This window comes from Brassica rapa, chromosome A03 (genome assembly GCF_000309985.2).
Source record: "Brassica rapa cultivar Chiifu-401-42 chromosome A03, CAAS_Brap_v3.01, whole genome shotgun sequence".
NCBI lineage: Eukaryota > Viridiplantae > Streptophyta > Magnoliopsida > Brassicales > Brassicaceae > Brassica > Brassica rapa.
The window spans coordinates 36909834-36923477 of NC_024797.2; the positions used below are offsets into that span (position 1 = coordinate 36909834).

Sequence of the window (13644 nt, forward strand, 5' to 3'; positions counted from 1 at the left end):
TGACTAACTCGTTCGCAGGTCGGTCGCTATGTAGGGACCGACTCGTTCGCGGGTCAGTCGCTACGTAGCGACTGACCGAATGGCTTGGTCGGTCACTACATAGCGACTCACTCGTTCGCGGGTCAGTCGCTACTTAGCGACTGATCGAATGGCTTGGTCGGTCGCTACGTAATGACCGACCAAATGGCTTGGTCGGTCGCTACATAGCAATCAACTTGTTTGCTATGTAGTTACCGACTCGTTCGCGGGTCAGTCACTATGTAGCGACCGACCGAATGGCTTGGTTGGTCGTTACGTAGCGACCGGCTCGTTCGCGGACCGGTCGCTACGTGGGGAAGTTTTCTGAGAGGATAGAGACATTACATATATGCTTCCCGGACTTCAACATCATTCATGTTCCACGGGCGCGCAATCAGATTTCAGATCTTTTAGCTAAGACTGCAAGATCCTTCCATATGGAGTTATCTTTTATTGGTTTTTCTATTCCGGTTTGGTTACTCAGACCACCTTAAGTTTGAGTATTAGAATGGCCTTTCGACATCAAAAAAAAAATAACTATCAAATTAATTAGTAGCTACAAAAGAATATTCTCATATCTTAAATTAAATTATATACTTGGAAGTTAAAGGTGACTAAAAAAATATATCATCTTATATGGCAATTGTTAACTGGTCATGTGGCAGTAACGAAGAAATTAACAAGACGCAATATGAGGTGTGACAAGTACTGCCCAAGATGTGGAAAACTAGATGAGACTGTAACCCATGCTATTTTCGATTGTCCGCCAATTCTCCAAGTTTAGTCAACTCTAACAAGCTCAAATATATTCCCTGTACCGAGTATCTACACAAATATGGACTACCTGTTCTGGAGGAAAAATAGCATTATCTAGCCAGAACAAGACAAATATCCTTATCCCTGGATAATATGCTATATTTGGAAGGCTAGGAACGATAAACTTTTCAGAGGGATATATAGAGATCCTTTGGAGCTAGTTCGACATGCTGAAAGGGAATGCGAAGCCTAGTTTGATGCAAATGAAGTGGTACAACTAGTGGTACAAGATGACAATAATGACGAACTTCAGGTCATAAGCTTGGGTAATATTTGCTTGTTAAATGGATCTTGGACATCCTCTACTCACTTAGTGGATGCGGATGGGTCTTGATGGACAGTGGTGGGAATATTCAACTTATGGGGACAAGAAATTTCACTCGACGCGAATCAGCCTTGCATTCAGAAGTAGAAGCACTGCGATGGGCGATGGAGAATATGCTTCAACATTCAACATGCCAGAGCTTCGGGACAGACTGTAAAGAGCTGATTGTAATGATAAAAGAACCTCAGGCTTGGCCAAGCTTTGCGACGAAATTAGAGAGGATAGAGACGCTACAGATATGCTTCCCGGATTTCAACATCACTTATGTTCCACAAGCGCGCAATCAAATTTCAGACTCTTTAGCTAAGACTGCTAGATCCTTCCATAGGGAGTTACATTTTATTGGTTGTTGTATTCCGGTTTGGTTACCCAGACCACCTCAAGTTTGAGTAATAGAATAGTCTTTTGACGTTAAAAAAAAATATTTTTCTAAGAATGATTATTTTTTTAAAATTGATAAATATGACTATTTTAAATACTTTTTGATATTTTGTATTGATAATTTTACTAAAATTAGTTATGTATAATATTCATGATGCAGTTTTAAATAAAATTGCTTAAGTTTTGAAGGTATATAATACTGAAAATTTCGAAATATTTTATATAGTTTACAAATACTTGACAAGTACGGATTTGACTAAAAATTGTTTTATGAAGCATTATATATAATAGAAATACTTGATTCCGAGAAATTGTTTTATGAAGCATTATATATATTATATAAATCAAATATTTAATTACCATAAATTATTTTGCAATATATTTAGATTGTTTGGATAATGATAAACTCGTTCTAGAACTGATTTTTTTACTCATAAAATAAAATTAATTGAAAATCATTAACAAATCAAATTATAATATTATTTCTCAAACTCTCTATATGATCGACACCTAACAAAAAATTAATTAAGTGATTTCTAATTTAATATAAAATGAAATTTCAAAATAGATTTTATAAATTAATTTATAAGCTTGTATAAATGACTTAAAACCTCTTATCATAATTTAAAACATATGATAAGCTAAGATAAACAATTTTATAAATGTATTTATAATTTTTATAAATGATGTATAAAGCTTGTATGAATTTTATAAATTATTTATAAAGCTACTCAATTAATATATAGTAGGATAGTAGGATGAGATTTTAAATTGAATTTTATAAACTAATTTATTAACTCTCATAGATGACATACAAACTCTTATAATAATTTAAAATATACATACATTTTATAAATTTGATAAATGATTTATATTGATTTATAAAAACTGTTTGTCGTTTTTTATTTTATGTATTTATAAATATAAAAATGATGAATTTATTTATCTTTCTATAATTTAAACAATTATTTACCAAAAATTATTATTTATAATATTATGTAAATTATTTGGCAAGTGATATTAATTGGTTATAAAATTACCTTTCTTTTTAGATCTAAATAAATAAACAAAAATTAAAAATCATCGCCCAATCAAATTATAACAATTTTGTAAGAGCTCACTTATGATTGACACGTAAGAAAAAATCACTAAAGTGACTTCTCAATTAATATATAGTAGGATTTTTAATAAATAATTGAAGAGTATTGTGATGACTAATTCTCTATATATTAATCTTGGTGAGAATTATGAAATCATTACTAAAATGTAAATTAGAAAAATAAATTGGCTTATATAAATATATATTTTATATTTTATTAAACTAACTATCAAATTAATTAGTAGCCCACAAAAGAATATTCTCAATTCTTAAATTAAATTATATACTATATATAAATATATATATTTTTATATATATGTTAATTTAAAATTTTGCATTGAAAAATTATTGAGAATAACTTAATATTTTAATTTCAAGATTTTTATTGATAAATTTCACATTAAAAATTTTGTGATTAACGGTTTAATTTTTTTTGTTACATCAAATATACAAATGTTAATAAAATCATATGAGTAAAAAATATCACTAATAAATATTACCAAGAGAGGAGTGTGGGATTGGTTTCTGTATGATACATGAGTTCAACCTGGCATTATTAGAAAAACAACTATGGCGACTTTTGCAACACCCAGATTCGTTGGTGGCCCAAGTTTTGAAGGCAAGATATTATAGCTGAGCTCGCCTTTACAAGTGAATTCTGCTAGTAGCTCATCCTATGTGTGGACTAGCATATCTGCAGCACGAACGGTATTGCTATTGGGAATCAGACAGAAAATACATTCTGGTTACGAAGTCAAGGTGTGGGAGGACCCGTGGGTCCCTACAACACCGACAAGACCGGCTACTCCTTTAGCCCCGGTTTTGCATCCAAACATGAGTCAATGACTTTATTAATCAGGTATCAAACGAGTGGGATATTGGCTTACTGGAGAATTATGTTTGCTCTGAGGATATCCCCCTCATAAGGAGTTTGGCCATAAGCTCAACTCATCGTCGGGATACATTTTGCTGGAACTACACTAGGAATGACCAGTAGACAGTTAAGTCAGGATATTGGGTATCTTATAACCTATTAAAGGCAGAGTAAGAAAAGGAAGTGCTGGAGCCAAGTATTCCTAAGCTTCAACCCTTTGCTTGGAAAATTAAAGCGCCTAAAAAAATATGCCATCTTATATGAAAAATGATAACTTGTCATGTGGCAGTAACAAGGAACCTAATACGGCCTAATATGAGGTGCGATGACTATTGTCCAGGATGTGGAGAACAAGAAGAATCTGTAACTCATGCCATATTTGAATGCCCTCCATCAATACAAGTTTGGTCCCTTTCAGTGACTCCAACAAGTCAAGATATTTTCCCGCTACCAAGTATCTACACTAATATGGATTTCTTTTCTGGAGGAAGAACAACACTGTCGAACCAGAACTAGACATGGATCCTTATCCCTGGATAATATGGTATATTTGGAAGGCCCGAAATGACAAACTCTTCAGGGGTATAGACAGAGATCCATTAAAGTTAGTTCGCTATACAGAGAGTTAATGTCAAGCATGGTTCAACGCAAACGAGACGGTGCCATCAATGATACAAGATCACATAATTGAGGAGTCCCAAGTCATAAGCTTGGGTAATATTTGCATGCTTGATGGGTCATTGACATCCACATCACAGTTTAGTGGATGTGGATGAGCTTGGATGGACAGCCCTGGGAAGATCCAACTTATGAGGACACGAAATATCATTCGACACGAATCAGCTTTGCATTCGGAAGTAGAAGCACTGCGATGGGCGATGGAGAATGTGCTTCAGTATTCGACATGCCAGAGCTTTGGGACAGACTGCAATGAGCTGATCGCCATGATCAAGGAGCCTCTTGCCTGGCCAAGCTTTACAACAGAATTGGAGAGGATAAAGACTGCATATATGCTTCCCGGACTTCAAGATTACTTATGTTCCACGTGTTCAAAACCATATTTCTGATTTTCTTAGCTAAGACTACTAGATCCTACAATAGGGAGTATATTTCATTGGTTGTTCTATTCTGGTCTGGCTACCCAAACTACCTCAAGTTTGAGTAATAAAATGGTAGCTCGTTGTCAAAAAAATAATATTTATATTAAAATATACTATATATAAGTCAATAGCACTAAAGTTTAATTATATATTATATAAAGTAAATAAAATAATTGTATTGATTTATTTACCAAAGCATGATTGTAAATAAACAAAAGGTATTGGTTTTGATTCATGTGCTTACTCTAATGTATATAACTTTATCTATACAAATTATTTTTTAAATAGATGTTTTCTAATATGTTATTTGATCTTGATAATCCCATACATACACTTCTTCAAATCGAAGTGATTTTTAATATTGGAATCACTATATATATTATTTCAGATAAATTAAATATTTTAGTCTTGATTTTTATTCCTAAAAAGATATTAATGAAATATCATGACAAAATTTCAATCACCTCCTTTTGAGTTTGTTCGAAGAATGAAAGATTTGATCATTCGTCTAATATATGTTTCTCCCTAATACCATATCTAGCTATTATAATTGCAAGAATGAGAAATTTGAACTATTTATTATAAATTTTCTAGTTTATCATTTAATAAATCAAACAATTAATAGTTTTTACATAGTTTACATATACTAGAATGATAAAGTATTATATACTTTTTATTATAGTATTAAGTAACTAAAGATCAAAAGCATATGTTAATAAAATAAGTAATTTGTTTTGTTGTTTTAATATTAGATGATTTTTAGGCCGAACTAGTGAATGTATACTAGACATACATTTATATTTTGAGTATGCACTTATATTCTATAACCGCTTGGTATATTAGATCTGAACACTAACCTCTGAATAGAGTTTGCTGTTGATTTTGTTTTCAAAATTTTGATTCTTAGATATGTATCTAGAGTGAGACTAATTTTTATATATGTCCATCTTTTTAAATTGACCCTTATGTAATTCACAAGAAGTTAAAAAAGAAAAAAAAATCATATCAGTAAAACTAAACAAGAACGAAAGCACAATTTTATAGAGGTAGAAAATGATATCACTTATGGAGAGTCAACAGTAAACAAATCGAAAACTAAAAACCTAATCCTCTTTCGTCATTTTACAATCAATGTTGTCTATCTAGTTTTTGTGATTTGTGTCAGCCGCAAAATTTAATTTTCGTTTCTTTTCTGCCTATGAAGTCCTAAAAGTGAGCTGTAATACATTAACACTTCAATAACGATTATAAAGAGACCAACATTTGAATTCGTCATTTTACAATCGATAAAGATTGTGGTATTGCAAAATGTTAAAACCAGTTTATGAACAAACATTAGTATAAGACACTCACCCCACACATGCGCGCGGGTTATCATCTAGTAGGATTATTATAAGAGAAAATTGGATAAAAATGACACATTCAACTTGAGTTTGTCTCATTAGAACTTAACCATTAGACTTTGGGAAATTAGGATTTAGAATAATATTAATACCAAATTACCCCTATAAAAACTTAATAATTGGTTAAGCTAAAAATTAAATATTAATTTGTATATTTTTAACACAAAAAAAAACGAAATACTATTTCCCCTGACTAACCCTAATCCCTCAATTCTCTTCTTCGTCGCTTAACCCATTCTCTCTTCTTCTACCATGGCCAAATTACTCTTCTATCCCTCCACTCTTCTTCCTCGCTCTGTGTTAATGATGGTAAAGTCACTTTCTCTACCCTCTATTTTTTACAAGAACATAACGAAAGCCCCAAGAGGATCAACAGAGTGTAGAAGGTGGATCTGTTTGTGCTCTTAAGGATGGGTTCTTGCCGAACCAATTCGCTTCCATTTACCCTGTTTTCTGTGAATGATGATTGATATCTTCTGCATCTTCCAAGGACATAGAAAACATCCAATGATTACATGTTTTCCTTTTTTTATAACATCTTAACTTTATTGCTTTCATGTCAATCTAACTGGTTACATGGATTATAAATTACAACGAACATGTTGTTAAGGAGAACTTTTAATAGAGAAAACAGTAACAAGATGCTTCCTAACACATTCGTAGGACAGGCTGACTCACTAGTTTTCTTCCACTTTGTTCTTGGTCTTGTGGGATCTTTCTTATTACTCTCAATTCTTGTGAGTAGCTGTCTTTTTTTAAGAAGATCATTGGATGCGATCCACCTGTTACATCGCAATCCGTCCCATACACTCCCACTGCAGGAGGTAACATGTTTTGTTGAAACTATCATGACATTGAGATTATTTTGTTCTAAAACCTATAAAGCCATATCTTCTTCTTGTTTTGTTGCAAAAGCAACTGCAGACTTCTTGTTTTGAATTCTATTTTCTTCCATCCAATCATCTCTTTCACTGTATCAATAAAATCCATGAGGTTTTGGAAGAATATATGACAATTAAGCAAAGGGAATATCACTTGACATACAGTCCCGATCTTGATACCCATATATAATCCAATTATTACAGATCATACCGTCAAACCCGAGTGTAGAAATAGCATCAATCTATTGAAATCCCCTGGCCATGGCGGTTTTTGATGATTTTGTGTTTGCTCAAATCGAGATCCTTGAAAGATTATACAAACTTGCATCATGTGCAAAGAAAGGCCGTCAATACTGTAATTCTGAACCAGAAATTCCCACACAGGAGAAGTACACTCCTTAGAGAAGAGACACAAGCCAAACACTCGAAGGATGGCCACTACTCTTCTCATCCAATTCTTCAGGATTGTCCGAATTAAGGATGATATATATCCGACCAATGCCACAATAGATATGCGCTTGTGAAGAATCCAGGATGACGGTAGTTGGCGAGGCGGCAACAAAACACGATTTGGTTTTCCCCAAATAAAAAAATTTGATGTCCAATTCAACATGAATTCGTTAGGTAACTAAAGAAATAGTAACAAAAATGAAAAAAAACAAGAAAACCCGACGGCCAAACCCGCCGGAGATGGAATGGTGAAGAAGAGTTTTGACGGTAATTTTTTCGCCTAAAGTGTCGCTTGAGAGGTGTGATCCACGAAACTGATTTTTTCATTCTTTTTCCATGTTTTCCTTTTCTATTTTGGTGAAAACTACTAGAAGTTTTCATATTTAGTTTGGTTTTTATTTTTCTTAATGTATTTTTTATTATAAATCTATTTAGGAAGAATTTTCACTTATACAAATTCCATATCAGACATTTATGGGAGTTCAAAATTAATCAAATATCAATTATTAATTTACTCCGTTTAAAAAAAAATAGTTTTTTACTAATATTGAAGAACTATTGTTTGTTAAAAGTATCATCAATAAGTGGACGGTCCGTAAGCATGTGCAGGCATATACCCTTATATTTGATGTTGACATTTGTCTATGATTCATGATTAACAGATGTATTCTCTTATGTTAACTTATCATATATATATATATATATATATGAAATCTATAATTTTTATGTAGCACTAGAACTTGACCCCCACAGATGTTTTCTCACTAGTATATATAATATAAACCTTTAGAAACAAAACAATTTAATGGTTGCAATTGCATTATTTTAATTTATTACCAACAAACCTATATTGTATTTGTGGATCATATTATATTTTTATTGGGTGTGTGTTGGATCAGCTATATGACCATATGAAATAATATTGGATTTTCTATAAATAAACTGTGTGTGTTTGGCTAAATAAATATTCATTTTTTTTCCATATTTAGTGTATGGTTTATAAGTATTATTAATAAATCCAGTTGTTGTCGGTTCTGTTTAAATTCAGTTACATACTAAAAAAATATTGAAAAAGACTAATATATATATATGCTAAACAGAAATATCTAACATACAGCTATATGTTACCCAAAAAAAACTATCGAGCATTATATGTTTAATAAGATAGTTAGAGAAGGAGTTTCTCAAAAAAAAAATTAAAAGTTTCCCTTGTTTGGCCTTTGTTTCTCTCTCTCTCTCTCTTTCGTAAAGCATATCTCTTTGGGGAGTGGAGCTTTGGATTACTCGGTATCTTATTTCTATATTATCCTTTCACAAGAAGTTAAATATTCCGATCAATCTTCTATCTTTTTAGGGTTTTATCATCTTGTTGACTGTGGTGTTCTTTCTGATTATCAGATCTTCATCCGGTTTTCAAGATGTCGTATGCTATGGATAAAGCGATGATGTAGCTGTCTTTACAGGAAAAGGATGAGCCGTTTGATATGATGGACCTGCTGCCTCAGTTTAAGTCTTTCGAGAGGATCTCGAAGAGTTTAATTGGAAGGATTTTAAATCCAGATTGTCAGGAGATGTCTAGTCTTATCCTTGATATGCCTAGGAAGTGGCAGAAGCTTGGGAAAGTTAGAGGAGTGGCCTTGTCAAAGGAGCACTTTCAGTTTATTTTTGATCATGAGCATGATTTGCTCGAAATCTTAGAGAAAGGGGTGCACACCTATAACGATTGGGCCTTAGCTATCGATCAATGGGTTGAAATCACTCCTCCGGATTTCCTTCAGTTTATTCTGATATGTGTCCAAATCCGAAATATCCATGTTAATTACTGTACAAAAGAAGCGATCACGGCTTTTGGAGAACTCTTAGGTGAAGTGAAAGTTGTGGCGTTTGATCTTGATAAGCCGCCAAGCCAAGATTATGTTAGGGTTCTTATTAGGTTTAATGTTTCGAGACCTCTTAAGAAGTCAAGAGTGGTTAATCTGCCAGAAAGGGGTTCTTCAACTATATATTTCAGCTACGAGAGGATCCAGAAACGATGTTATTACTATCAGAGGTTTAATCACGCTAAAGAAGTTTTTCCTTTGCTGGTTAGAAAAAGAAGAGAGTTGGCTTCTGAAAGAAGACATGGGTTGATGAAACAGAGTGTACCTGCTGACAAGTTTATTGATAAATAAGATCCTCTTTTTGGAGTTCTAAATGAAGAGCAGGTTGGTGTATATAGTGTCACATGTAGAAGAAAAATTTCCCTTGAAGTACTAGAGGAGCTGAGAAGGTATCTTTTGATGGCAAATGAAGGGGACCTGTTAGTTCGTATTGATCGGATAAGGTCGTTTGTAGCTGAAGCAGAGAAGGATCCAATCACAGGGAATACGATGATGCGACTGGAGTCTCCTCCTTTATTTACCAGTCAATTAGATAAAGGGAAAAGAACAGTGTATGATTTTGACCTCAACGCTGCATTTGAATCAGGGGTAATGGAAAGAAAGGGCAAAGAGAAACTTATGACTTCAGCTATTAAAGCTAATAGGAGTGAGGGATCATTTATGCAGTTAAGGAGTAGTAAGAGAAAAAAGTATGGGGTTTTATCTACTTCCTCCAATCCTGCTATTGACAAGGGAGTCGAATTAGTAGAACGAAGATCTTCCTCGCTAAATTTGAATAGGAACTCTACGAAATATGGATCTGGATCTTCAATATCTAAACCATTCGGGGTTTCTGATATACCATGATTTTCACCCGTTTTTATACATGGTATATAAGGGTTTAAGATGTATTAATCATGGTTTAGAGTCTTTTCAAAGCAAATACATGTTTATTCACCTGATGGAAGGAAATGATACTTTTTGGACATTTTGGAATGCTTTTACGCAAGGAAAATCGATCGACTCTTGAAGAGCAATATCGGTCGATCATAATCACTTACTATCGATCGACATACATATATGTGCATCGATCGATACCCAGTCACACAGATGAAATCGCAAATTAAAAGATTTCATTTCCCATAAGATCTATTATTTACAACTTAAGTCTCTAGCCGCCTGTTAGGTTATATGTACTAGGGTTTTGGATCATTTCTAGGGAGACACTTGCAAAAGACCTAGTTTTGGAGAATGAGCATTTTGGCTACCATTAGGAGAGCTTAGGAATGGAGAGATAGATTTGAGACTGCAAAACAGAGAAGATCTTGAACTCCTTTATTTCTATTACTCTATCTATTTGTGTTCTATGTTTCATTTGAGTTTATTTCACACTATCATGACTTTGTCTCTCATGAATATGTTTGAGTAAACCAATTGTTAGATTTAGGTTTCTCACCATGGTTGAAATAGTATACTGCTAATATGACTATTAAAAAGGTGTTTTGATTGTTCTTTCATTGCTTATGAAATTAATGCTAAAATTAAGATTGATCACCTTCATTTTAGATCTTAGGATTCATTGAGCAAACTAACCGTTTCCCCTCAATACCTGAACCCATTTGCGTGATCTAACTAACTCAGGCGTAACGACAGTTGGTCTGAGAAGGTTAGTGAACAAGTTAAATGTGGAAGCAAAATTCGCATTGTCGATTTCCGTTTGAATAAGGAAACTAGGAAAACTCTAATTTCCCGGAGGTCCCGGATCTCTGCGAGAGCCAACGACAAGTTACCGAATATATGCGGAAATCATGAAAAGATAACAAACGAGTTTAGAGAAAATAGTAGATCTTATTTCGAGTCCGCGTAAGAGCGTTGCGATCATTACAAGAGATCATGAGAGCTTTGGCCGCAAAGGCTGTCAGCGAGTTACTTAGTTCTAGCGGCCTAAAAGCTCAAACCTAGTTGAGTCGCAGCTCGATAACAAAAGACGAAAAGATACATAAAAGGTTTTTGATTGATTTCGGACTGAACCTTGTTAAAGGCTGCCTACGTACCCCTTTCGAGGATCAAGCCGAACGTAGTTCAATTGATAGAGCTGGCCAAGAGATCGAACTGCTTGGGCGTGTTCGTCTAGTAATTCAGTGCCAGTCATAGAAACCGAACTTGTCGAGAATAAAGCCTAAAGTTTCTAAGTGCAGAGAATTCCGAGTCTAAAAAGTTCTTCCCATGCCTCTCGCCTAGGATTCCTTATATACTAGCTCCAAGGTCGGTTTACGCTTTTACTCTTCTGCCCTTAAGCCGTCATAGCATAAAATGGAGATATTCCATTTTTTCCGATCTTCGTATTTATCCTCAAAATTTCGTATTTATCCGCGGAAACTTGACATTTATCCTTCCTTGCGCGCCAATCGTAAACCGTCATACGGTTTATGGGCTTTTGGTTAAGAAATCGTAAGTCGGACCTCGAGTTGTGTCTTAGGTCCCTTTGGGCCGTCTTCCGACTCGAAACGTTTATTACGACTTCTTTCGATAAAGAACGAACTTTCCGCGGTTTTTACCGCAAAGTTTGATTGATGTCTTAGAATGGTCGGAAGACATGAACTGAGTTCACTACGGTCTTCGGGAGATAGCATCGTAGGATAGACGAGAATGCATGAATTGGTATTGTATCGACGTTTTGGAAGAGTTCGATCGCTACGTAACGACCGAACAGAACGCACGCTCGGTCGCTACGTAGCGACCGAGCGAGACGGACGCTCGGTCGCTACATAGCAACCGAGCTTGGCTCGAGCTCGGTAGCTACGTAGCGACCGAGCGGGACGGACGCTCGGTCGCTACGTAGCGACCGAGCTTGGCTCGAGCTCGGTCGCTACGTAGCGACCGAGCTGTGTGCATGCTTGGTCGCTGCGTATCGATCGAGCTTGGCTTGTCCGTGGTCCGATTGCCGAACTCGAGCTTGTCCGCGGCCGAATTGGATACATGTCTGTTTCCTTCGGACAATCGGTATTTAGTGGTTCGATTGAGATTTGAACAAGATTTTACCGCAAGGCTCTTTGTAAAGATATCTTTACGAAGATTACTTTTTCGTAAAAACGTTCATGCTGATTTTTACGGACTTTCATGCATTGATTCCGTCGTGACCGATTTTGACCCCAACAATAAACCCGTTCGCAAAGCTCGCTAGAATAACCATCGATCGACGCAACTATCGTTCTGTCGGTCGATCGTTACAAAGGTGTATCGGTCGATGTACATCAAGTCACATCGATCGACACTCTCTCGAGATCAAAATATCACAGTTGAGATCCGAGATCTAACGAAGATAACCTATCTAGTTAAATCAATGTTTAGTTCAAGAACCATAAAACCCCTTAGTCTAAACTAAGTGCATACATTTTATACCTGAGAATTGCCTGAATCTAACTGCTTTCCCAATCTTGAAACCACTTCAATTCAATCTATTGAATCAGTGTTGTTTTCGATTTATCATTTAATGCTTTTAAAACTATTAAACCTTTTAGTATATCTTCATTTCTAATTATTTAAGTCTGTTGAGTAATCCTAGAGTCTCTGTGGATTCGATCCCTAAGTACTACATCTGAACCTCTTTTGATGTGAGTAACACTCTTTAGGGTAATTTGAGTGATATCAAATTTGGCGCCGTTGCCGGGGACTCTTTCTTATTACCATTAGATTTAATTTAGAATTTAGTATAGACTTGTTACGAAAATCTTGCTAAAGTTTTCTTTCTTAATCTGTTACTCAGACACAAAGAATGGAGAACACAGAGCGCGACCAACCATCGGTCGACGGAGACACGTTTCCATTGAGCGACGATGAGTCAGAAGAATCGACCGATACAGAGCTGCCGACATCGATCAATACAGCCCAGCCGGAAGCAGGTAAGTTTTCTCTTACCAAGCCTACTAATGAGAAAGAAGTCCAAACAGAACTAAATGGTCAAACGAGCAATGAAACTAGCCAAACTGAACAGGGGACTGAAATCCCTGTTAAGGAAAATTCCACCTTAACTAAAGGTAAAGATATAAAATTGTCCATACAAGATTACCTTGATCCTGGTAGGACCTATTCCAATAGGTCCGCTATTAAAATACCAGGAGACGATACCAAGAAATCTAAGTTTAACGCAGATTACTACCGTATGGTTCGTCAAAACCCATTCTGTGGATCTCTCCCAGAACACCCACAAGATCACATTTAAACTTTGGAAGAATTAATACCAGATGAATATGATCGTTGCAAACTATTCTCATTCTCCGTAGAAGGAGAGGCCCTCAGGTGGTTAAACTGTTTAGCAACAGGATCACTCACTTGTTGGGAAGAGATTAGAAGAGCCTTCCTTAGAGAATTTTTCACTGATGAACGCTACTGGGAAGTAAGAAAATCTCTCCGATAACCAAAATCATGAACCCCCGTT

General features: G+C 35.2%; 1 long non-coding RNA gene across 1 annotated transcript; it reads right to left on the reverse strand.

The window, feature by feature from the left end:
• Positions 1-1578: 1578 nt before the first annotated feature.
• On the reverse strand, positions 1579-11568 carry LOC117132955. The gene is made up of 2 exons (XR_004456723.1): positions 7109-11568; positions 1579-6987 (listed from the first exon to the last, which is right to left on the reverse strand). It is a non-coding gene; the product is annotated as an uncharacterized LOC117132955 (long non-coding RNA).
• Between the last annotated feature and the right edge of the window lie 2076 nt (positions 11569-13644).